Consider the following 25,483-nt stretch of genomic DNA (forward strand, 5'->3'; position numbering starts at 1 on the left):
ACTTCTGACTTTAGAAAAGTTACAAATAAAATATGGCGGGGTCAAACATATCTGTGAGCGCTCAATCCTCTCCTAACCTGTCCAGTGGTTTAACATCATAACTTAAGAACTAATGTCTGGAAATCGCTCCTTTTTACTAGCTAGACAATTGTTTATAAATGAAGTATTGATCTTCTTTCACTGGCTATGTGATCATCTGGCTGATAGTTCACAATAAGAAATTTGATATGCTTAAAATGTATTACAACAGTAACTTGCCCATTTTATCCGATCTTCTTACGCCCTGATGTTGATTAATACTTAATCTGGTTGGCTTAAAGACATTGAAACGTGATTATGAGTATTTACGGAGCTTTATCAAACAAATAGAATATTTTAGATATTTTTGGTATATTCTGTTACAATCAGCTCTATTTTATAGTTTAAGTTTGATAATTGCGCGTTTGCGTGTCTATACAATTTTATCTTACTGAAAATTAAATACCCCCTTGTGAATTTAGCCTGATGGTGAAATAAAAATGATTGAAACCTCAGATGTTTAATACATGATCTGAATGCAAAATTACAGTAAATGGATGATAGCACGATATGGTACAAAATATTGCAAAAATAATATCGGAAATTTACGTTACAGGATTGTTATTGTATTAATGGAAAAATCATTTAAAATTTTTAAAACAATTACTGGTTTACATATAGATTCTAGACGTACCACTGAATCGAGTTTTATTTCAAATATATAGGCAAACATAGAAATAGAAGCGATTTTTTAATATCGTTTTACGATCCATTGACGCATATATATAAATTCATTATATATCCATAATTTCCCAAAAAATACATAATTCTCCAATTTCTTTTGTATTTTTTTTGCTATTATCCACAGTAATATACATACAACAAATGAAAAAAAAAGCAATAAAACATACGTTAATAGATCATTATTTCATCCTTTTCCCATTTATGAATTTTCACAATGGACCGAAATGCCGAATTATTTTTGTTTAAGATAATTGATAGCGTATTAACGCCTTTTGAAATGAATAGTCTCGACAATTTCCAAAATCATAAACATTAAAGATAGATTGTGCATTTTTCTCTCGATAACGGAAGTGTCGTGCCGGTCATTTGGGAATTAATCTAACGATTATCGGATAAATGGAGATCGGGTGAGGCTGCTAAAATACATTTACTGAATAATAGAACCATTCAACATATTTTCAAGATGAGCGAGACGACTATATACAATGTATTTTCTACTCATAACTCTTTAAGGAGCAGCTTAGATCACTGCCGATTTTTTGGTGGGGTTTGTGTTGCTCAGACTTTAGTTTTTTTGTTGTGTTTCTATACTGATGTTTTTCGTTTCGTTTCGTTTGTTTGTTTTTTTGTTTTTTTTGCCATGGCGTTAACAGTCTATTTTCAACTTATGAGTTTGAATTTCACTTTGGTAACCTTTGCCTCTCGTTAAAAGCAGCCCATATCATTCTAAGCAAAAGTTACAATATCATATTTTAGAGGACCGTTTTTTTTATCAGTTACAATTAAATGGCAAATACTCAAGAAAGGTTTTGACATAGCAAAACTGTGCATTCAAATTGTTTTTTTTTTTTTTTTTTTTTGTGTTATAGTATGTGATATATATCCTTTTCAATTGAACTTTGTCTACACTGTAATAAAGTACCATTACGATGAAGTCCTGTTATAAAATCAGTATATCAGTTATCATTTACAAGCGTTGCCCGATACGATGTGTCTGTGTCTCAACTCACTCGCAACATGTTAATCATATTATCATATGATCTGTAATCTGCCGATTTTGTTCGATCCCGATTCGATTATGACATTTTGACTGAGTTGGAATTCGCACGTTTGGTGATGCATACAGACGTCCATTTTCACTGAACTAGTACACATTTTTAATTAGAAGCCAGCTGAATCCCGCCTCCGGGTGCGGGATTTTCTCGCTGTGTTGAAGGCCCATTGGTGGCCTTCGGCTGTTTTTCTGCTCTTTGGTCGGGTTGTTGTCTCTTTGACATATTCCCCATTTCCATTCTCAATTTTATAGCAAGAGACGCTAACTTATCCTGTCGAAACACTATGTGGTTGATGTTCACAGCGATTCCCTCAGTTTACGAGATTTGAAGATCGGAAAACTACTGTCGTCTTAATTATACACCAACTAGATTTTAATGATCTGAAATTACTTCGACATTAAAGGCATATTAGTTTGCCTAACATTTACAAACATAGTTTAACTGTTTCTGCTAATTATTTCAAGTGAGAATGAAAAGGGCAACCCAAATCACACAATGCGATCAAGTATCATTGTAATTGTAACAAGTTTGAGCTTTCTAAAAAGCTGTGGACTGCTTCGCTCTTTCCTAATTTAAGGTGATATGTGTGCATTTGGTTGTTGATTTAGTATTGGAAATGTGGTATTTTTTAGATTTTGATTGATATAAAATCGATTTACTCTAAGAGTGTGCGTTAAACACTCATGCTTTTAAAATTTTGTTCACTTTACTTGTTGAAAATTAAAACATTTACAAATAGACACGACACTGGAGGTGTGGCTAGATTGGCAGAAATTATAAAATACAGATAATGCATTTTTGTAAACATCGTATAGGAACATTGTTTAGCAAAACAAAGCGTGAATATTGCAGATTAACAAAGCAAATAAACACGTATTAATAATTGATATTTCAATATTGAATTTCAGTGTGCAATATATGCATAATAAAACGAACATGAATTAATGACAGTTGTTAATTTTCCGACATTTGATATCTTATCCTGAGACGAGAAAAATCTGAAATTCTTTATCTCCTTTAAGCCAATAGCTGTTACTGTATCTCAGCCGCACCATCAATTAACCAATCAGAATCTATATGTGATAAGTAATTATTTCAAGATGGCGTGACTGTTGACTGAAACTAATAGCTCCGCATCGTGATGCGAATTAAAAGTCACCAATATTAAGGTTTTAACTTGCATGGTTTCACATGTACATGTTATGTAATTTGAGTGGCTTTCAGTTACTGTGAGCTTTCTTTGAAATTATACTTTATTATATAGATGTGTGTATACTGTTATATTTGTTAACTACAGTGTATTATTTATATAATACGCAATATGTAATATATATATATATTTATAACCATTCATATCAAATTATAATTTGGCCTAGGACATCGTAAACCAAAAACAATATTATGTCGGAAGTAAAACTGTGTATTGTCTTTCGGGAACACATTATTTCATTCTGGTTAGCGATGTCATTTGAGGCAAAAGTTGACAAAAAAGATGTACAATTTTGTATAAAAATGTTTCTCATTGCAACATGTGGAGCTGAATCGCTTTTGATTTTGTGAAAATATGTAAAATTGTGAAACACTATTTTAAGTATAAGATATTAGCAAGCTCAGATTCAATTTTGAGTAGGATATCGTAATATTTCCATCGTCTACCATCTTGATCACAGAGAATGTTGAGCGTATAAATGTAAAAGTACTTTTACCTCCCCCGATATTGACTACCTCAAGCCAGTCTATGTGTCTTAATATGATTTGCTAATTGGTTTCCTGTCTCGTTTGATGATATCAATGTCCCTTCCTTTAAGGCCCAATTTAAATTGAGTGGGCTGATATAATCTGGTTGTATAAGCTTCCAGTGGAAAAACATTTATCATTATACTCAAAAGTCACTTAAATGAATTTTAAAGATTATTTTGTTTTATAAAACAACATTAATAACATTGTTAGGATAAACAAAATGCTGAAAGACCTGAAACTAGAAAGAGATTTTACATCAACAGGTCAATAAAAGAATTTAAAAAATAAAATAAAATGATGACTTTGTTTATCAGTTTTTGTAATTTTCCTTGCTCTTCATAAGAAATTTCATGCAATTTTCTCTCTGTTCGAAAATAATTAATTTAATGGATTTGATTATTCGTTATAACCTAATGGTAGAAATTATTATTGATTACAACTAGAAACATTATTCTCTCTATGAAAGAGAGGCGAAAGATACCAAAAGGACATTAAAAATCAGAAGTCGAAAATAAACTCGCAACGCCATGGCAAAACAGAAAAAGACCAAAAGACAAACAACAGTACACAAATTACAAATAAGGAACTAAAGACTGAGCATCACGAACCCCACCAAAAACCGGGAGGGGGGGGGGGGGGTCTCAGGTACGCGGGAAGGGTAAACAGATCCTGCTCCACATTGTGTTGCTCAAGTACAAACTCGGTAGATCACATTCGGGGAAAAGAGGACGGGATTTTGAATACGACAATTGGAACATATCCGTCGTCATCGGTGAAACAGATATTCCATAACGGTCAACCAACTCGTGATGGCGTCCGTAAATTTTACAAAGGGATTATTAAGACTATTTTCATTTTCCCTTTTTTCTATCTTCTTATTTTGTCCTGTTTTTTGGGGGTCTTGGGTATCTTTTTAAGACGATGTAAATTCAGGCCTCCTAGATACAAACTGTCTGGAATATCTTTTGCATCTTAATTTACTGCTTACTCATCCGACATTGTACATCTTAGAAATAAGCTTGCATATGATATGATAAAAAGACGGGAGAAGGACTTGCTTAACAAACGCTAGTAAAAATGTTTTAACCTGATATACACATCTTGTTCTAGTTCCATCGCAATATGTTGAACAATAGAATAACAAGCCATAGTCAGTCCTTCTGTTAATTTTCAAACATATCAATTGTGGTAATTTTAAAAACTGATCATCACACTAACATCTTAGGGAGTCTTAGTGTCAAGTAAGATTACGACCCGTTTCATGATTTTATTAATCTAGGAGAACCCAATACTGATGTGTCTTGAGATTGACTGAATAGAACAGGAGTCACTGCAAGCAAAAAACAAAAAACCACGATGAGACGCACAAGTCCAAAAAACACTACATAGAAAATTAAAGACTGAACAACCAGATTATCATTCCAATGCCTGTTTTTTTTTTTTTTTTTTTTTTTGGTGTTGCAACAAATGTATACAAATATATATAACCTAAACTGATTGAGTTTATGAATAAGAAATATGTGCAAAAAATGCCAATCATTCCAGAAAAGCATATGGGCCACACTTTCTTTGTACGTACCTTTAACGTTTGGTACTTGGAAGGCGCTAAGAAGGTATGGAAAGTATTTAAAAATGTAATGAATTCGCGTTTACACAATTTTTCATTTTTTTTTTTTTCAAATTATCTGTTACCATGAACATTTCAGTGATTGCTTGCATCTCATATATCCAAATGAACTTTAGAGTAGGAATACTATTGATAGTTGAAAGGTGCTAAATTATAGACGGACGACTTCAAAACTTTAGTTTTTGGTGGGGTTCGTGTTGCTCAGTCTTTGGTTTTCTATGTTGTGTTTTCTGTACTGTTGTTTGTCTCTTTTTATTTTCTAGCCATGGCGTTGTCAGTTTATTTTCTACTTATGAGTTTGAATGTCCCTTTGGGATCCTTCGCCTCTCTTCAGACTTAACTATATGAAACTTAAGACTAAGCAATACTAACCCAATGCTCTCGAAGGTTTATTTATTGTTAGTATCACATATACTTTTGATTTTGTTTTATGATAGCTTTGACTTTGACACTAGTAACACTGGCACGAGTATTTTCACATGTTTTGTTTTGTTTTGTTTCGTTTTATTGATTTTCTTTCGAAAGTAGATTGGTGTCGAGGTCTCGCATTAGAATGTGAAATTATTGCTTTAAAATTTATGTTCTTTCTTGTAACACAGTGGTGTCGGTAATCTTCTAGTACAGTAAAACAACAACAAAATCGGCTCTTATACGATTGAATTTCTCTTGAAATTAGATGAAATAATCATGTAATAAACTTAAAGCATCACCTTAAAAAATATTTGATACATTTATGTTTTCATTTTTTTAAAGCCTGGTACCTTTTAAGATTTGTGATTATTTCAAATCTTCATTTGCATTCATTAGTGTTTCTTTTTTATACAGATTTATATTTAAAGCCAATTGCTTGTAATGCTAAAACTGCATAGAAAGCGAGAATGTCAAATTACCGCGAACTGAAATATAATTTGTATTTGATAAAACTGTTGCAACGTTAAATATAAGAGAGTTTTAGCCGCAGATTTGCGATTTGTTTTAGTTAAATGTCAAGTCTGACATTTTATTCATAGTTTATTAATCGCATTTCTGCATGAAAGCAAATAAGAAATTCTATGTTTTGTACTGAAATATGATATAAACCGGGATCGTTGGTTCTTTACAGATAAGACATGCTTGAAGCCGTATTCTCAGAAATTTCCACGATCTATTGTTTACCTTGACGCGATTAAGCTGCTGATGCATTAAGGACATTGAGTGTGTAATCTACATGTAACCAATAAATCGCGTATGACGTGATTTAGGTTTGGTGTGTGGAGTTGAAAAATGAAGAGGAATGGTTTAAAGAATGTTGTCATTCATTTATATCAGTTACATGTCTAATTTTTTTAAACAGTTAAACATTTTCAGACTTTTATTCAGTGTGTAGGCTAATTCAGCAGAGTTTCTACATTAATAATTTTTAGAGAAAAATGTGTTTAATCTAATAACAGATTTGTACGTTGTTTTTGCACTACCCTTTTTCTAGACGTTTTTGCGTAATAGTTTATTTATTTTTCCATATAAATGTTTATACTAGAAAAAATACACATTTCTTTCTTGTACTGCTTAAACGATCAAGAACCCTGTTTTATTGAACATATTTTTCTTTTTTATTTTCAACTACAGGTTCATCTTCAGCCAATATTGTTTTAATCCAGACCCTCCAAGGATATGTGATTTAGAATTTCTACAATAAAAAAACGATATTTCTCGGAAATAATTATAGTAATCAAATTTCGTCTCATTGTCTTCCTTTCATTGCACCTGGGGCTAGATAATCAGACAATACACACTTCACTATTGTTAATTTATAAGGGAACCGATGAAAAAGCAATACATATGCAATATGTACATGCACTCTTCGAAAAAATATATTGGTACAGGCATTAAGGTGTCACTTACGTCCAATGGCCACTCCATAATTAAAATAAAATAAAGAGATGTGGAATGATTTCCAATGTGACAACTATACACCAGAGACCAAATGACGTTGATTCTAGTAACTATATGTCACCTTAAGACCTTAAACAATGAAGCAAACCCATACCACATAGCATGCTTTAAAAGGCATACATATGACATAATATAAAACAATTCAAATAAGAAAACCAATGGCCTGATTTATAAACAAGACAAGAAACGAAAAACTAATTTGATATAGAGCAACAAGCAACAGCTACTGAAAAACACGCCCCAGACTTAATGGATTATCTTTTTCTAAAAAGCTGGAATTTAAATTTTCTAGAGTGTGCATAAATGCGAATTTCTTATACTTAAATCTTATAGTGTTTACCAGTAATTAATTGTTGACATTGTCAGAATGTACAGATAAAAGAGAGGCGAGGGGTAACAAAGTGATATTCAAACGCATAAGTCAAAACTAAACTGACAACGCCATGGCTAAAAAAAAAAAGACAAACAGACAAACAACAGTACACAAAACAACATAGAAAACCAAAGACTGAGCAACACGAACCCCACCAAAAACTGGGGGTGATCTCTGCAGGTGCATCGGAAGGGTAGGCAGATCCTGCTCCACATGTGACACCCGTCGTGTTGCTCCTGCAAGTACAAACCCGGTAAAAGCTTTTGTATGCTAGACACGCGCGTTTTGCCTACAAAAGACTTATCAGTGACGCTCGAATCAAATTAATTTTTCGTATAGTCAAATCTCTTTGATTTGTTTTCTTTATATGCTCTATATCTAAGTTCGATATAATAGGTTGATGAAGCTCCAGCAAATTACCCCTCCAGAGCATCTGATATCATTATTGGTTTCTGGTGGGTTTCGTGTTGCTCAATCTTTAGTTTTCTATGTAATGTTTTGTTTACTTATTCGTCTTTTCGTCGCTTTTTTGTTTATTTCCACGGCGTTGTCAGTTTTTTTCTCTCCGATTGATGCAATTTAAATGGCCTATGTTGCCTGCACATTAATAGTTTACTCCGCCGTATTTTATTTTTCTATCCCAAGTCAGAATACTATTAACTCAAATAAGATGACAGTATGAAAATTAGAAGATGTGTATGAAAACCAAAAAGACAACTCTTTTCCAGATGACACCGTATGGTCTTCAACAGGTCATACAGCATAGTAAGCTATCATAGGCCCCGCAATGCCATATGTAAAACAATTCAAACGAAAAAAATTACGTCCTGATTTATGTACAAAACAATAAACAAACAAAAAATAATAATAAACAGTAACAAACGGAAATCACTAAATCACAAGCTCCGGACTAGGAAGATTTATAAGTTTGTACGCCAGACGCGCGTTTTTCTACTTAAAACTTATCGGTGACACTAGAATCAAAACTGTTTGGAGGCGAAATCGACGATGAATAGCATTGAAAACCATAAATTCTGAAAAGTAGAGAAATAGTCACTTTAATTTTGATGACTGAATTTCCATAGTCCTGGTTGAATTCTTCCATTACCTTCTACACATGACGTGATTTAAAGTTAAAGTATGTTCGCTGCTATGTTTAAAAAAAACCACACCTTTTAAAAAACTGTAATAAATTGATAGTTTAAAAAAAAACGGAACTTAAAAAGCATAAAAAAGAAAGGGTCATGTCATTGTTTTTGAGGTTTAACTCATCGAAAATTGGCGGGAATTTTCCCTCTAGCTTTTTATACATTTACTATTATCACCTTTTTCTTTCAGAAATTATGAAAAAATAACAAGGATTTTTTTTATATTTTCAAAATTTACTTTTTAAACAATACGTAATAAAATTATGAAAAAAGTAAAATAACAAAAATACCGAACTCCAAGGAAAATTCAAATCGGAAAGTCCCTTATCAAATAGCAAAATCAAAAGCTCAAACACATCAAACGAATGGAAAACAACTGTCATATTCCTGACTTGGTACAGGCATTTCTTAGGTAGCAAAATGGTGGAATAAACCTGGTTTTATAGCTAGCTAAACCTCTCACTTGTATGACAGTCGCATAAAATTCCATTATATTGACAACAATGTGTGACCAAAACAAACAGACATAATAGGTACAAATGTTAAAAATTTTGGTACATCAGTGAACATTGTGACAGAAAAGACAGATAGGAGTTAGTGGGAAAAATGTTACTTCATACAGATAAAACTAGAGAATTCCGAATATCTGACAAAAGTAAAATAATCAAGACTAGCGAACATCCCTAACGGACTGTAAAAGACACTAGTCTATCAGTGATAACTGTTTTATCATCTGTATATGTATATTGTGATTTTATGATGTTTTGATTGCTGGCCTTGACGTTTACTTCAAATTCCCTTTTGTTCATGTAATATCGTTATCAACGTAATTAGTATTATTAGCTTTCTTTTGTGGTAGCTATCAACTTTCGTCTAAGAACGTATGATTCTGAATTTACGAGGGGCTTCGGTGGCTGAATGGTCTGCGAAGTTCATCTACATTGATCACTAGTTTGTGTCGCTCAAGGTGCAATGGCGTTAATCACCAAATAAATAAATAAACACAAGAGCAACACTCCTGAAATGTCTAGCCTGTTATACTGATGATGATTGTTTTTGTGTAATACGTCTTTAAGATAAGGTTTTACTACACATATAACATAAACTTAACATTATCAATGGTTCATGTAACTGAGATCAAGGTCATGGTCAGATGAGCCCTGCCAGAAAGACATGTTCACCCTACAATCATTCCATGCTTTTATAATCTTGGAAATAGACGAGAAAAACTTCACATTGACCAATGATGCTATTGCATGAATATGAGGTCAAGGTCAGATAAAATCTGCCAGTCACACATGTACAACCCTTACAATCATTCCATTTACCAGATATAAGTCCCTTTATTAACTACTTATAGTATTTGAGAAATGGACTTAATAGCGTAATTTAAACCTTAATCACTGATCAATGAAATGAGATCGAGGTCAGGGGAACCCTGTCTGGCGGACATTAAGGCCTTGAAAGATCTCATTAACCACATAAAACTATAATATCATTTATAATGTGTAAGATATTCACCTGACTTTTTTTTAAACAGTCACTAAACCATGAAGAGGTCAATGGTAATGGTCATATGACAGACGAAGACTTCGTAACATAAGATATCTGTATACAAGATAAGGCGAATCCAGGTTGTACAAAGCCCTATACAAATAGTTACGCCGCCATCGCAGGAATATCATTTCTATGTCTCACATTCTGTGACTTTTGTCGCAGGCGAGAGAGAACCGGCGGCACGATCTGATTTTCGCTAGCTACGTTCCGCATCCAAAACCCTGAACAGTAATAAAGATGATAAACCTTTCTGAATTTGGAAATGCTTCGTATTTTATTTCGCCTTTTTAACCTTTTTGATTCGAGCGTAACGTATGAGTCTTTTGTAGAAGAAACGCGCGTCTGGCGTACACAGTTTTAATCCTGATCTCAATGATGAGCTGTTTGTATACTGCATGTTTCCTAGTTCAGTATATCTCATATACATCAATCTAATATGCATTTTTTTTTTCATTATATACTTTTATAAATATTATACTTCCCATATCTTTTAAATCTAAAAACAGCTAAGATGAAAATTATTAATGATATATTTTCATTTTAATATCTTAGCAATACAAAAACAACTAGCACAAGGTGTCCGAATGAAAATTGTAAAATTATAAAGTCTTTATATCGATATTTTTTATGAATTAATGAATGGCTTCAATAGATGGTCCTTTTGAGAAGCTCAATTCTTTTTTCCAATTCATAATACATTTATATTCCGTATAATTGTTTATCTCATATAGTGTTGTAAATGTCAAAAACAAATGTCAAAGTTAAGTATTTAGAAAATGACAGTAGATGACGCAATTTTTCTCTTTTATCCTACGATCTAAATTAATGTAATGCCAATCGGTAGAATTCAAGTTGCGTGTAGAAATATTTGCTCAACAGCTGATAATCTTATTTCATTCGTGATACTTCAAAACTTTCAAATCCAGATTCAATTTAAATCATCGCAATAAAGCTTTTAATTCTCTATTCAGGATGTTTACAGAACTGCCAAATAAAATTATATTCACAACACGTTTTAATGAGATACTTTGAAATGAAATACTGCGATAACTGCATCATCGATAAAACGCAGTAAGTAATTGTTGACGGAATATTTGAAAATAAATTTAATTCAAGTAAAGAATTTTGTAATGTGCTAAAGTCTTAACATAATTTTAGAAAAAAAGTAATAAAAAGACACATCCAAAAAAATTTCCAGCTAAACATGTGACCTATATCAATACCTAAAATTCAATAAACTAAAATAAAATTCTCAGACCACTTTAATGAATTTCAATACGTGATACAATTATCTAGCCTAAAATTTTCAGTCTAACCTTTAATATTCTATACTTAGTTATTTCTTTGTGGTATAGGAATAGTGATTGATTTAAAGTTTTTGTAGATGTTTTATAAGAATGCAACGCGTATATATAAATTCGTGCGGTTAAAAAGTATTGCGGAAAACACGGAAAGAAAAGTACACATTAGTTTCCACTTTGTAAAATGTTAAATTTTATTTTCTAAATTGAAAATAGTTATAGACTCAATTGCAGTATGCAATTGTCGCAGTACAAGTTCAGACCATTATAAATTTGTTACGTGCTAATAGATAATTTACTTACTTTCACAACACAGACCGGAATTATTTCACCGATGCAGATGATAAGTGTTGTATTTTAAAAACTATTTTGACATTCGTACCGTTGCCTATTGACATTTTTTTCCTTTCGTTACGTGGGTTGAGATAGTCTAACGTTTAATGGCATACGATACAGTTACAGGGGAGGTAATGACGTTGCTAACGTAAAATGTTATTTTTGCGACGTCAAACTGTGACATATCGGGAAAAGATGCATTTTTCGACAGATTTTTATCATTCAAACTGATTTCACTTGAAAACGAGTACATGGACCCTTCTTTTTTAAAATGGCATTAGGTTTGATTACGTATGAAAATTATTTGTACCAATTATAATAAAAAAAGTCAATATTGAATTTTTTTTTAATTTGATAAACATACCGCAAAAAGAGCCGTTTTTTTCCTGAAATTCTGAAACTTTGTTAAAAATTAAGTACTTAAAAAGAACTGTTGTACATATTAAGAACATATTTATAAGAAGAAGATTTTCATAATGTTTCTTAAAAAATCCGCTTGTGTTTATCTGTTGAAATAAAAAGTTAGGCGTGTCTATCCAAAAGATAAAAATGTCAAAAGAACCGAAATTTTGAGTAAATATCTAAAATTTCGACCCCTTTTATCTCTAAAAGTAGCACATGAAGGTATTTTTTTATTACACATTTGAATTGCTTAGGTAAAAAATAGCTTGTATGCAAATGTTCGTAAAAAAATCAATGTGGGATCGAAACTGTATCGTATGCCCTTAGTTTTGTCAGGTTTTATCGCTCATTTTGATTTGACCTTGGAGTCCGGTATTTTTGTCATTACTTTTGTTGACGAATGTGTTATGATCTTTGAAAGTCCAATTGGTGTCCTTGTCTACTTAACGTATATTTAACATGTCGTTATGTTTTGTTCATTTTGAATTTGGCTCACAATTGTGTAATCGATTTCCATCGTTCTTCGACAAAAACCTTCTTAATTTGCATAAGAATTTCGATCTTCGAAAATTCTCGAAGAAAACATACCAATATATGACCAAAAGAAAACAAACATAAAAAACAACAGTCGTCAAGACAATACACAACAATTTAGCACATGCGCTACACAAAAATCGGAGATGCTGTGGAAGGGCCACTATTTTCTATTCTACTTGTGACAACCGCGGTGTTACCCCTTTCAAATATGTTGATGTGTCATATCAGGTTATATTCTTTTAGCCATATTTGGCACAATGCTTGTTTTTAGTGCTCTTAAGGATGTTCGCTGCTCTATTTCAAAATAACAAACTTTTTAAAAGACTGTTATAAATTGATAATATATAAATAAAGAAACTAAATCAGCAGAAAAAAATGAAGGGTCCGTGTGCTTGTTTTCGAGATATAAGCCATTGAAAACTTGGCGGGAAATAATTCTCTCTAGATTTTTCATACATTTAACATTGGCATTTTTTTTTCTTTCAAAAGAGATGAAAAAATAACAAGAATTTTATAATATTTTCAAAGATGAAATTTTAAACTATATGTAATCAAATTATGGAAAGAAAAGTAGGGGTTAGTGGGCAAGATTTTTAATGGCACTACATGAATAAAACCAGAAGATTCCGAATATCTGGCAAAGATCAAAAACAAGAGGAGCAAATATCCTTAAGCTACGTATTTGATTTGGTCTTCCAACTGTTTTGATCCGAGCGCACTGATTATTTTTATTTAGACGAAACTCGCATTTGTCGTACAAAATTATAAACCAGGTATCTTCGATGAGCTTTTATTAAGCTTCATGCAATATCAGATTTGTAAAGTTTGTGTAATTCTATGACATCACTTAACTTACTAACTATCAGTACATGGAAATTGTCTTCTTCTAACCTTTAACGAATGTGAAAATCTAAATCATAAAAACAAGGACAAAAGACAGGCAAGACCTTTGACAGTAGAATCAATACGAACATTGAGTCGACCTGAGGAGACAAGAGTTTATTTGATAAATACAAAGTGGAGTTTCAGTGTCGTGTTAAACAAACATTGAACTTAGTTTAATTATACGACCAGGATATTCAAAACAAATATCAGTTAACATGATTCGGTATTTGTTTACTTGTTTTTCCTGTAATTATGTTTGTTTATCTTGTAAGTCTGCTATAAAACAAAACTATAATTTAAACAATTTGATTTAGTCAATATTCTAGATCTTTGATACATAACCGATTTATACTTTCCCTGACCTGTTAAATGTTTTTATATTCAAAACGTGTTGATTGTTGTTAAGTCAAATAAATCAAAAAAAAAAAAAAAAATACAAAAAATACAAAACAATTTCAATTCTCAATTATACAAAATTTAGTTATGACGTGAAATGTATTGGCAATCAACATATCATGTACAGTACGATATTTCTCCATACGCAAAATTCAAAAAAAATATAAAAGACCATATTTTCCTCCATGCACTGGTAGAATCTATATGTATCAAGTTCTTGTAGATTCATTCATTAGTTCATTTAGTGTAAATAATTATACCTACACTCTACGTCTTTAACAAACATCAATCACGTATCATAACATCGTTTTAAACGATTGTTTAGTTATGTCATAGTTTCATTTTGTTGCGTACTTTTGCATATGCATTAAACTTCTTTTTATCTATTACTCTTGTACTATATAGTAAATGAATTTACATCTAATACGTCCATTTGTTTTCTTGACATCATCTGAAAAGTCTGAACCTCAAAATGTTCACTCTTTGTCAGAGTTGAAGTTATATTTATAAATATTTTCATATTGCAAATCCAGCACTCTTCAGACTTTCGCGTTAAGTATAGTCCGTAGCTTTACAGATAGTTCGGAACTCTGGTGTTTTGAACAAGTAAATAAAAAAACTACTAAAACGTCTGAAAATTAATTGCACAAATCTTAATTGACTGCAGGCAATTAGTCCCCCTAAAAAACCCGAAAAAAGAAAATAATCAACAAAAATATGAATAACAGATTTAAAGACATTTAAAAATTCAACAACGTATGCAAATGAAATAAGAAAGAGTAACCAGACAAAAAAATCTTTTTTTTTTCCTTTTTTTTTGTTTGTTTAAATCATGCTTATTACAGTAATGTGATATTCGACTAGACCTAAGTGTTGATCAAGTGACACACATTTTTTTTTTCATTTTCGATTCCTATATCCTAAATTGGTGCACGTTTATTGACGTTGAGACTGATTTTGTGCTATCACAATTCAACTTAAGCAAATTCCTTGAACATGAAGAGAAAAGGGGAAATCCTCTGTATAGTTCAAATTAGACGATTTAAAAGATTTCAGCTTAACTGCTAAGCAAACCCACGTGAGGTTTGTACATGGAAACATTTTATGGTTGCAGTTATTCTTGCATCCAGTAACTTCGTAGACACGTTATTTAATTTCAGCATTTTGGGACATAGTTAGCTTTTTTATAATTATAATTTATATGAACACTTTTCATATAGATAAAAGTAAAATAACAAAAATACCGAACTCCAAGGGAAACTCAAAACCGAAAGTCCTTTATAAAACGGCAAAAATCAAAAGCTCATACACATCTAACGAATTATATTATGTTATCATCGGTACAAGGACATCATTCGTAAATATAAATCATCATGCAGACATCTTATACGTTCATGTATTTCACATCCAATCTTATATGGTAATGTTTTGAAATTCTATGCGACTGTTAAGACGGCGTGCACAAAGCTGAGTCCACAAACGAAACGTCTTCAAATTACTTCAATCATTTACGACGTCGGCATTTTCCCCCAGAAAACAAACGCGTAACAAAAACACTGGACACTTAGTTTATCACATAGCTTTAAACATACACGTTCAACATATTTCGTTTTTTTAACAACAAAGTGCAGCATATGCACATTCTGGAAATATAAATAAATATATGCTAAGAGCAGTGTAATGGAAATAATAAGCGACTATGTCGTGGACCTTATTCAGAAAATAGCGTTAAAACGTCATTTCTTTAAATTGTAACATATTAGCTGGACATTAAACAAATTCAGGTATTCAGCCTGGACTATCGAATCTTTCATATTTTGCAGATTTTTTTAAACCTCTTGTTATGCACATTTGGAATATCAAGCTATTTTGAAATAAAAAAAATAGCAATTAAATATTTTTTCTTACCGATTCTTCCATTTGCGAATATTAATCCTTCCAAATTACTACTTCTTACACATAACGAACTGCATTTCGAACTCATCCACCATGGCCGTTTTAGATTTTTTTTGCGATGAATTTCGTATGACGTCATAGTCCGAATCCGAAAAATTCTATTATACGAAAATGCGCGAAAAAATGTTGAATTTGTATTAATTTTAGGTCAAAAACTCTATTTTATGCTTATTTTATGATACAAGTTTCACATAATTTTACCTTTTTCTCTATGTTCGTTTAATACTTTATATATTTAATTTTGATAACTTTATAAGTAATGTGGATTTTAATGGCTAGCATACATCATTTTATCATATAAAAACCTTCCTATTTAAAAGATATTTTAGACACGGTTGTATAAAACTACTTTTAAAAGCGCATTTTACAGTTGCCTTCAACTTTGTGCACGCCGTCTATACAAGTGAGAGGTTTAGCTAGCTATAAAACCAGGTTTAATCCACCATTTTCTACATAAGAAAATGCCTGTACCAAGTCAGGAATATGACAGTTGTTATCCATTCGTTTGATGTGTTTGAGCTTTTGATTTTGCCATTTGATTAGGGACTTTCCGTTTTGAATTTTCCTCGGAGTTCGGTATTTTCGTGATTTTACTTTTTATTCTATACAAAGCACAAAACTGTCGTCATTCACCTCAAAAACTTTTATCAGTTAGTTTTTCGGAAAAGAGATGATATCGAATTAGGTTTTAAAAGATTACAACGTTTGGACATTATCAAGCATGTTAAATTTATGTTTCGGTGAAGGGTCGGAAGTTGGTTTATTTCTTGTTATTACGGCTTCCTCTACCAAAAAAAAAAACAGAACACCACGAATAAATTGAGTCACTGTTGAAAGTGGCGTTAAACTTTCATATGGAGAAGTTGATTTTATTATTTTTGTGTCAGGAGGATATTTTGAAAATGAAATATTAATTTTCACCTCTTGCAAAACAAAGTCTGCTAACTTATATGTCGGGCATTTTCTTTTCGATTTCCTTCACTTTGTTTTGCCTAATATTCACTATACACTCCGCTTTCTAAATTGGACGGTGTATAGTGATGGGTGAATGGGTCCATCCGTCCGTTCTTTCGTCCCTCTGTCCATCCATTGCATTCATACCAAGATAGTAGTAGACAATACGAATCACATACATGTATAGCTCGTGAAAAGTGGTTTTTATTGAACATTTAAACGATGCGCAGCAAGACAACCTTCTTATGTAGCCCCTGCTTCTTAAAGTTTTATATAGAAATAGCACTGTATCCACGTGTGTCCACTATTTATTTAATTTTTATATATAGATATAACGATGTGTTCAGATTAGTACTGATTTGTTTAAGCCACACATACGTGTCCCTGTATCCCCGGACACAAAATGCAAGCTAACTATATTTTGGACATGTCTACTGTGGAGAGGCAAACCAAGTTATTTAACTATTAAACATATTCTAATCATATCACTTAATGTATATATTTGGACTTATGGCCGTAAAATCTTGTCATTCCCTTTCTTGACTCTTACATATATTTTTGTTCAGTTTCGTTTTGCACTCCTAAATCAAACAAATACAAATGAATGTATGGAGATCTACGTAAGGCCAATGCACGTTTTAAAATTTGGAGTCAACGTAAACCGTTCGCTTCATGTTGTATCAAACACATCACAAAGCTAAACTATACTACGCCGGGATACTTTTCAATGCAATTGCATTTTGAGAAAGTCCACACTTAAATCTTGTATCGGTATTGGTATTTAACATCAGCGCAGTATTTAAATCCCTTTCCTAACACGTCTAATAGTTATTCCATGAGGACGAGGTGTATCAGTGTCAGATCACCCCGACGGCAGGAGGCCGGAGGGTGACCTGACACTGACACACCAAGTCCGAATGGGAAAGCTATTTTACATCCCAGCTCTTCTAGACTATATGAAAAAACATTTACGCTTCATAACATCTAGTTCAGAATGCCATACAATAATTATAATATACTATATATTTTACTATACATTTGCAATCGCCAATGGCAGTCAGCAGGGTTTAAGAACATCTGTTGTTCGACCTGCTAGTCAAATGTGTTTTGTTAAAATATACTTTTTCACTTTTTTGGTCTTTTGGAAAATGTTGTTTGTGCTGTTTTTAGACCCCTCTTACAAGAAATTTGTTTTGCATGCACACGTATAAAAATTGCGGTTTTTATCCAACGCAATCATAGGTTTGAACGTTGTTTTCAATTTAGACTTGTTTATACTACTATATAGTATATACCCTTTGTGAGCACCGGATACAATGTTTAAATATGTTAAATTAACGAGTTTGTAACCAGTCGTCCTGGTGTAGAAGGTCTTGAGTTCGATTTCCCGCTCAGACACTGGAAATTTAATGGATTTTTTCTACATAATTTTGAAAGTTAGTCTTTATTCCGCTTACATATTTCTAAGTTTTATTGTGTGTTCGATATTCCCGCCAAAATGTTACAAAACAAAAGAAATCATGCAGAACAAAGAAAATCAAGGTAGGGTGATCTGGTAGGGGTGATCCGACTCAGATTACCCCTGTTACAACAAAGGAGTTGGGATGTAACTTCATAAAAAGTGTCCGTGTAACACCCGTTATTGTACTGTTTTTGTTTAGCTCTGCTGGAGTCAAAGTCGTACAAAGTGAATTAGTCCGACAATTTACTGAAATACTGAAGTTATGTACCGTTTTATTGTTCAGTCCATACAGTTGAAACCTGTTCAGATCAAAATGTCCGCTTCAATTCAAAATAGATTCTACTTGGAAATTATGTAATTATATATATATAAATATATAGACAGATAACATGGGTTATTATTTATTAAGTGTTTTCAGGAAAATGCCCATTACATGCGTTTCTTATTTAATTAGTACTTGTCTGGTAACGATAGGCCAATTTGATAACATTCGATTGCTATTTCTGAAAATGTGGATATATATATATATTAATTGCAAGCGTCGTCTATGTTTGTTTTCTAGAATAAAAGAGTTCTCTTGACCTTTTCATGAATACCTTCCAAATACAACCAAAAGAAGAATTATTATATGAACTGCGTCGGATGGAAATCGACATTATGCAAAGGAATATTAATACGTCTGTTAACGTATTTCAGTTGAAAAATGTCTATGCAAAGTCTGTAACTGTTTTACAATTGCGTTGATATCAGAACCCCACAAAACAGACAAAATCCAACTTTTATTTCGTATTGGAATACTCCAAAATCAATCAAAGTCTTACACATGTACATGTATACGTACACTTGCACAAGATCAATTTCTATCCGACGCAGCTCATATTTTAGTCAGACTGCTCATGTATAGAAATTGTCATTTTCAAATGTCCACTATTGATTACTATAATATAAGTTCAGTTCATGGTCATTAATTTTTCGATCAGTAAAAATTATATTTGCTTCCAATACAATAAAGCTTTCCGTTACAAAGACAGAGTGTAATAAGGAAGTAAGATTTTTTTTCCTATTTGGCATTATTGCATAAGGAATATAATGATCAGTTTAATATTAACCGATAATGTTGTTTACGTCTAGTGTGTTTTCATTTTATTTAACGACCACATGCACTTTATCATCTCTATATATGCTTCTATTAATCATTCTATTAATCTTGTTCAAAATCTAGAGTCAAGAACATATTATTAAACGCTACCAATTTTGATGCACCAGATGCGCATTTAGACAAAGAATGTCTCTTCGGTGATGCTCGAATCCAAAATATATTGGAACTTATGTTTTATTCATATTTCATATCAAAATTTTGTCTTTTTGTAAGATTTTTAATTCCAATATACATAATTTTGTTGAAGTATATAATATATAGCTCATTTTATTTATGAGCAAAATTGGAATTATATCCTGTCAAAAAGGTTTGATTTTAAAACCTGAGAAAAATATCATTATTATGGTACTCTTTGATCAATTTGCGCTTGATAAAACATGTGATAGTTAGTAGCTTTAGACTATAAAGAGGGATAGAAAAAAAAAGAAAAAAGAAAAAAAAATCGGAATCAACCCGATGGGAAGCTTTCTGATTTACTTGACTTGGTGGAATAATAAAAAAGATTGAGTTAATAATTTTAACTGTACCTGTAGAAAACTTATTACAAACGGGATAGCACGTCCTAATTTTTACGGTTATGTTGCTTACCGAGCCCATAAATTCAGTTACGATCCGTGTTAACTTATCGATCCTTTATATAAACTTATTCTAAAAGGTTACCAATTCAACACTGTTATTAGATCTTTGAACTTGAAACGGACTAAAACCGGATACGTAGACAGACTAAACGTCTCTTGCTATCCATGCCCGAGCCGCATTGCGAATTCACAATCAATCAAAATGCCACAGCAGGGAATAAACAAGAATGTGTCCATAGTACACGGATGTCCCACTCGCACTATCATTTTCTATGTTCAGTGGACCGTGAAATTGGGGTCAAAACTCTAATTTGGCATAAAATTTAGAAAGACCATATCATAGGGAACATATGTACTAAGTTTCAAGTTGATTGGACTTCAACTTCATTAAAAACTACCTTGACAAAAAAATTAACTAAAAACTTTAACCTGAAGCGGGACAGACGGACGGACGAACGAACGGACACACAGACCGAAAAACATAATGCCCCTAGGTGGGGCATAAAAACAAGTTTACAGATCAGAATAGTATTATCTAAGTGAGTAATTTGACAATCCTTATAGACTAAAATAATGATAGTGACAGTGACCGATATAACATTAACAATAGGATATGTAAATATGAGAACAGTTTATAGAAGTCAGATAAATCGTATATTCATTACAAATAATGATATGTTTGCTCTCACTATCATATTTTCCAGTTTGGAAAACCGCGAAAGCTTGGCCAAGTTTCAAATTATTGTGACCACAAGATTATGGTAAACTATCTTGACCACAAACTTGAACCTGATGCACACCAGACGAACGGACGGACGAACAGACCGCTAAATTTAATCCCAATCTTCTAGTGTAGGCAGGACATTTCAATAGTTTTAATCATCGTTATTTTCGTTATGAATTGTGAGGCTTTCTGATTTCTGCGACACACAGTCGTCAAAAACTCCTCTTTTGTATTGTACTTCCCTATTTACCATGAAATAATATAGATTCGTACATTTTTGTCTCCAGTCTAAACAATATAAAACGAAGCTTCTACCAAGACAGAAACAACTGAATAATTTATGTACCTTAAGGAATTATTTTTTTAATAAACAATAACTAATAAATGTGTTTGAAAATATTAAAATTATAAGAGAAAACATTTTGTATTGCGTTAAGTAATGAAATTCTGATTCAAAACGAGTTTGTTCAAAAGAATCGGGAAATATAAAACAAAACGAAAACATATTCAATTAAATGAATTTATTTCTTATTTATTAAATTACTGTACTAGCATTGCCAATTGCTTTGACGATAGACACATGTAGATCGGGATATACACAACCTTGCGGAGCACATGAGAGCAACAGGTTTGTGTGTGGTTCGTGTTTCTAAGTTTTTAGTTATTAAATATTATATGATATGTTTTGTAGACTGTTGATTGTCTTTCGTCGTTTTTAGTTTTTTGTCATAATTGTGTCGGTCTTTCTCTGGCGACTTATGATTTCTGATTCCCCCCCCCCCCCTCTTTTTCTATGTATGAATAATGAATATTTAAACTAGCAAACACAGCAAAATAAAATAACAAAGAAATTAGGACTTTGCATCGGTCAGGTCATTGTCAACGTTGGTCAGGTCACGTTTTCGTAAGCTTTTAATTTTTTTTTCGTTTTTTTTTCTTACATTTATGTATTAAAGGATGAAATCTTATCATATTTGAGATAATTCCTTTGAGAAATAAAAAAAATATTAGCATTTCTCATTTGATCCTGGCATTGTCCTGTCATTTTCTTGTCATCGGTCCAGTCATTAGTGTAACCCATATTTAGATAATACTTTGTCAGAAAGTTTTTGATTGGTTGACAAAAGTGCAAAACTTACGGTATAGAATTGAAAACTAACGCGTTGGAAGTAAAAACCAACGCGTTGAAAGTGAAAACCAATTTCATACGGTATGTTTATACCGCCAATGACACGAACGGCACACTCATACAGGATCTTCCGTGAAAAAAATATATACTAGAGGGATACAATTCACCAATTCGTGCTAAAACTACGTCATCCTTTGAAAACGACCATGCTTTTGCGCAATGCCACGACATATTGCACGTGAACGTTCATTATCACTCCACCAAAAATATAATATTGCTATCCAAAACCATTGGCATGTGCTTTTCAAAAATGCCATGTGACGCAAAGAATCAATATTACAACAATGATACATTAACATTTTTGAACCGTTTTTGCAAATTACAAATATAAATATAAAAATAAGAAGATGTGGTATAATTGCCAACGAGACAACTCTCCACAAGAGACCAAATGACACAGAACTTAACAACTATTATAATAGGTCACCGTACGGCCTTCAACAATGAGCAAAGCCCATACCGCATAGTCAGCTATAAAAGGCCCCGAAATGACAGATGTAAAACAATTCAAACGAGAAAACTAACGGCCTAATTTATGTTTAAAATAATGAACGAAAAACAAATATGATACACAGAAACAAACGACGACCACTGAATTAAAGACATACAGAATGTGGCGGGATTAAACATGTTAGCGGGCGCTCAACCCTCCCCTAACCTGGAACAGGTTGAAACAGTACAACATAAGAACAAACTATAAAAATCAGTCGAAAAGGCTTAACTCATCAGATGCACTTTTGAGTTCAAACCGTATTCATCTAAAAAATCTTTATAACAAAATATAGATCTATATAATATAAAAATTAGGAGATGTGGTTTGATTTGATTGCCAATGAGACAACTATAAACCAAAGTTAAAATGAAGTGGGTGTAAGCAATGATAGACAACCGGCCTTCAACAAGGAGAAAAACCCATACCGTATAGTCGACTATAAAAGGCCCCGACATGAAAAAATATGAAACAATTCAATTGAGGAAACTCACGGCCTAATTTATAACAAAACAATATACGAAAAAATAAGGTTTTTTTTAAATACATTTCAAATATAACAAAATCACTTATCAAGTATCGTCCTCTGTGTCTCTTGATAAGGGACTACCCTTATGCTTTCTGCAGAGACACGGGAAATATCATGGTGGTCCGTCACTCAGACCATGATAATTATAGCTTAGAAAATGCATTGCAATACAACTAACCAGTAATGCATATATGCATTGGTCTTTTACGCGATAATTTTGGTATAGCTTTTAAATTATGGTGGCTGTCCAAGAATATTATGTTGTATTTATAGTTTTTTATTATATTGATTGCAAAGATTTCTAATTACAATATAATACAATAATCTTACATGTGAAATAAACCTGATGATTTCACTCATTATAATTTCATTCATCTGACGTCTTACGACAAAGGGTGTTGACAAGACATTGTTACATTAAAAAGAATTGAGAATGCGAAGACAAAGATATAGTTTCTGGTATCTTCTACTTTATTACCACAAAAAAGCTCAGGGTCAATGTAATAAAAGAAATACTAATCAAAAATCAAAAATCGAAAAATATTCAGCTCGTGACCGAACAACACTGATATCAACTTATGCGCTTCGCGCATTCTTGAATTAATGTGTTGTTCGCGGTCATTCGCTGGAAATTGAATACTTGTATTATTTATTCTAAAGATAATGCATGACGTTGCTCTCCGTGAAGCTCACAGTTGCACAATTAATGCTTCTTCTAATTATAAATATAATAAAACATCCGAGTAATTAAACAAACACCAAACACTTGACTTTTTCAAAAACAAATAAGGAATTAGTTCTGATCTCAATGAGATAAAACTCATCAACACCCAATGATGTGGATGTTACCAACAGTGGGTCACCATACGGCCTTCAACAATGAGCAGAACCCATGAATTACAGACTACTGACATGGAACAGGCACACACGGAATATTGCAAGGTTAACATGTTTGTGACCCTTATATTTATTAATATTCTTATTTTAAATGTAACTGTATAGAAATATAAACATGCATTGTGTACTTTGGATGAAAGTGTATTATGTTATTGACCCTATCAAAATTCTTAACACACAATGAGTACTATTCAGAAGTATAAAAGACAAAAAAGAGGAAGCATATACCATGGGGACATTCAAAACTAATAGTTGAAGAGAAACTGAAAACGCCATGGCAACCACAGAAGATGACGAAAAGATATATACCAATTCACAACACACTACATAGAAAACTAAAACCCGAGCAACACGAACCGCACCAATACTGTTTTCAATAAGAACGCCTTCAAAAATCGATTTGGCTGTCACAGTAGAAATAAGTATGCATGTTTGTTTACTTTTTTCAAAAATAAAGCAATTAAAGGGGCATTCAAATATCATGAATCTAAGAATGGTACATAACACTATCTTTAAAAGAAATAAAAAAGAACAAACAAATTAAAAATAGTCTTTCGAACCTTTAGTTTACAAAGACAGCCATAGATTGAATAACACGATCTCCAAAAAGGAATTGAGGATGAATTACATGTATAATACGTAGTTCCATTATTCTACCTCTGACCTTTACAAGAGAGAGGCGAAAGAGATCAAAGGGATAATCAAACTCATGAGTCGAAAACGAACTGATAATGCCATGGCAACAACAAAACGAAGGGTAAGAAGATCCTGCTCCACATGTGACATCCGTCGTATGTTGCTTATGCACGTACAAAGTACGTACCTTACTTGAGAACTGTTATGCATACCATGTATGCAATTACATTAATGTTTAAAATTTGATTAAACTGATACTGTTTTTTTTTTTGAATGAGGAAAATATTTTCGTAAATACTTTATTTCACGGGTTTTGACAAATGCATTGACCGCTTACATTTTGGATTAACTTTTATCCCGTCTTGGATTGAGGAAAACATATATTTTCGTAAATATTTTGTTTCATGGATTTTGACAAATTCATTAAATTCTGACGATTGTGGTCTCACGTTTACCCGCAAAACCACTAAAATGTAATAATACCCGACTATTTTGTTTATGAATCTACATTATATACAAACATAATAATAATACGAAAATAAATTACTTACCTAATTTGTTCAGAAATAAATCCTGTAAAACTAGAACCGTCACATAACCACAGCAAGTACTTTATCAATGTATTCAATTCAACAGACAGGATTCCACGAAATCGTAAATATTTGAAAAAAAAATCAAAGCTCGACACTTGATTGGTTCAGTACAATAACAGCATTCGGAATTACCTTTAAATAAAATAGAGCACGCCCATATTGCTAATTGTTAAATATATTGAAAGATAGGTAGAACGTATGTGCATTCATTGCTTTTTATTTGTATAATCAAGCATCTGTTATTTAACACTTAGTTAGCCAAATG

The 25,483-nt window shown here is 32.2% G+C and overlaps 1 protein-coding gene across 1 annotated transcript in view; it reads right to left on the bottom strand.

The window, feature by feature from the left end:
* The window catches only part of LOC127720309 (cholecystokinin receptor type A-like), a 69,043-nt gene extending 43,793 nt beyond the window's left edge, over positions 1-25,250 (bottom strand). Inside the window, exon 1 of the mRNA XM_052226878.1 lies at positions 25,177-25,250. The gene's annotated coding sequence lies outside the window, so the exon portion shown is untranslated. The remainder of the gene's footprint in view (positions 1-25,176) is intronic.
* Positions 25,251-25,483: the final 233 nt, after the last annotated feature.

The sequence above is a fragment of the Mytilus californianus genome, unplaced genomic scaffold, assembly GCF_021869535.1.
Source record: "Mytilus californianus isolate M0D057914Y unplaced genomic scaffold, xbMytCali1.0.p SCAF_11, whole genome shotgun sequence".
NCBI classification, from domain to species: domain Eukaryota; kingdom Metazoa; phylum Mollusca; class Bivalvia; order Mytilida; family Mytilidae; genus Mytilus; species Mytilus californianus.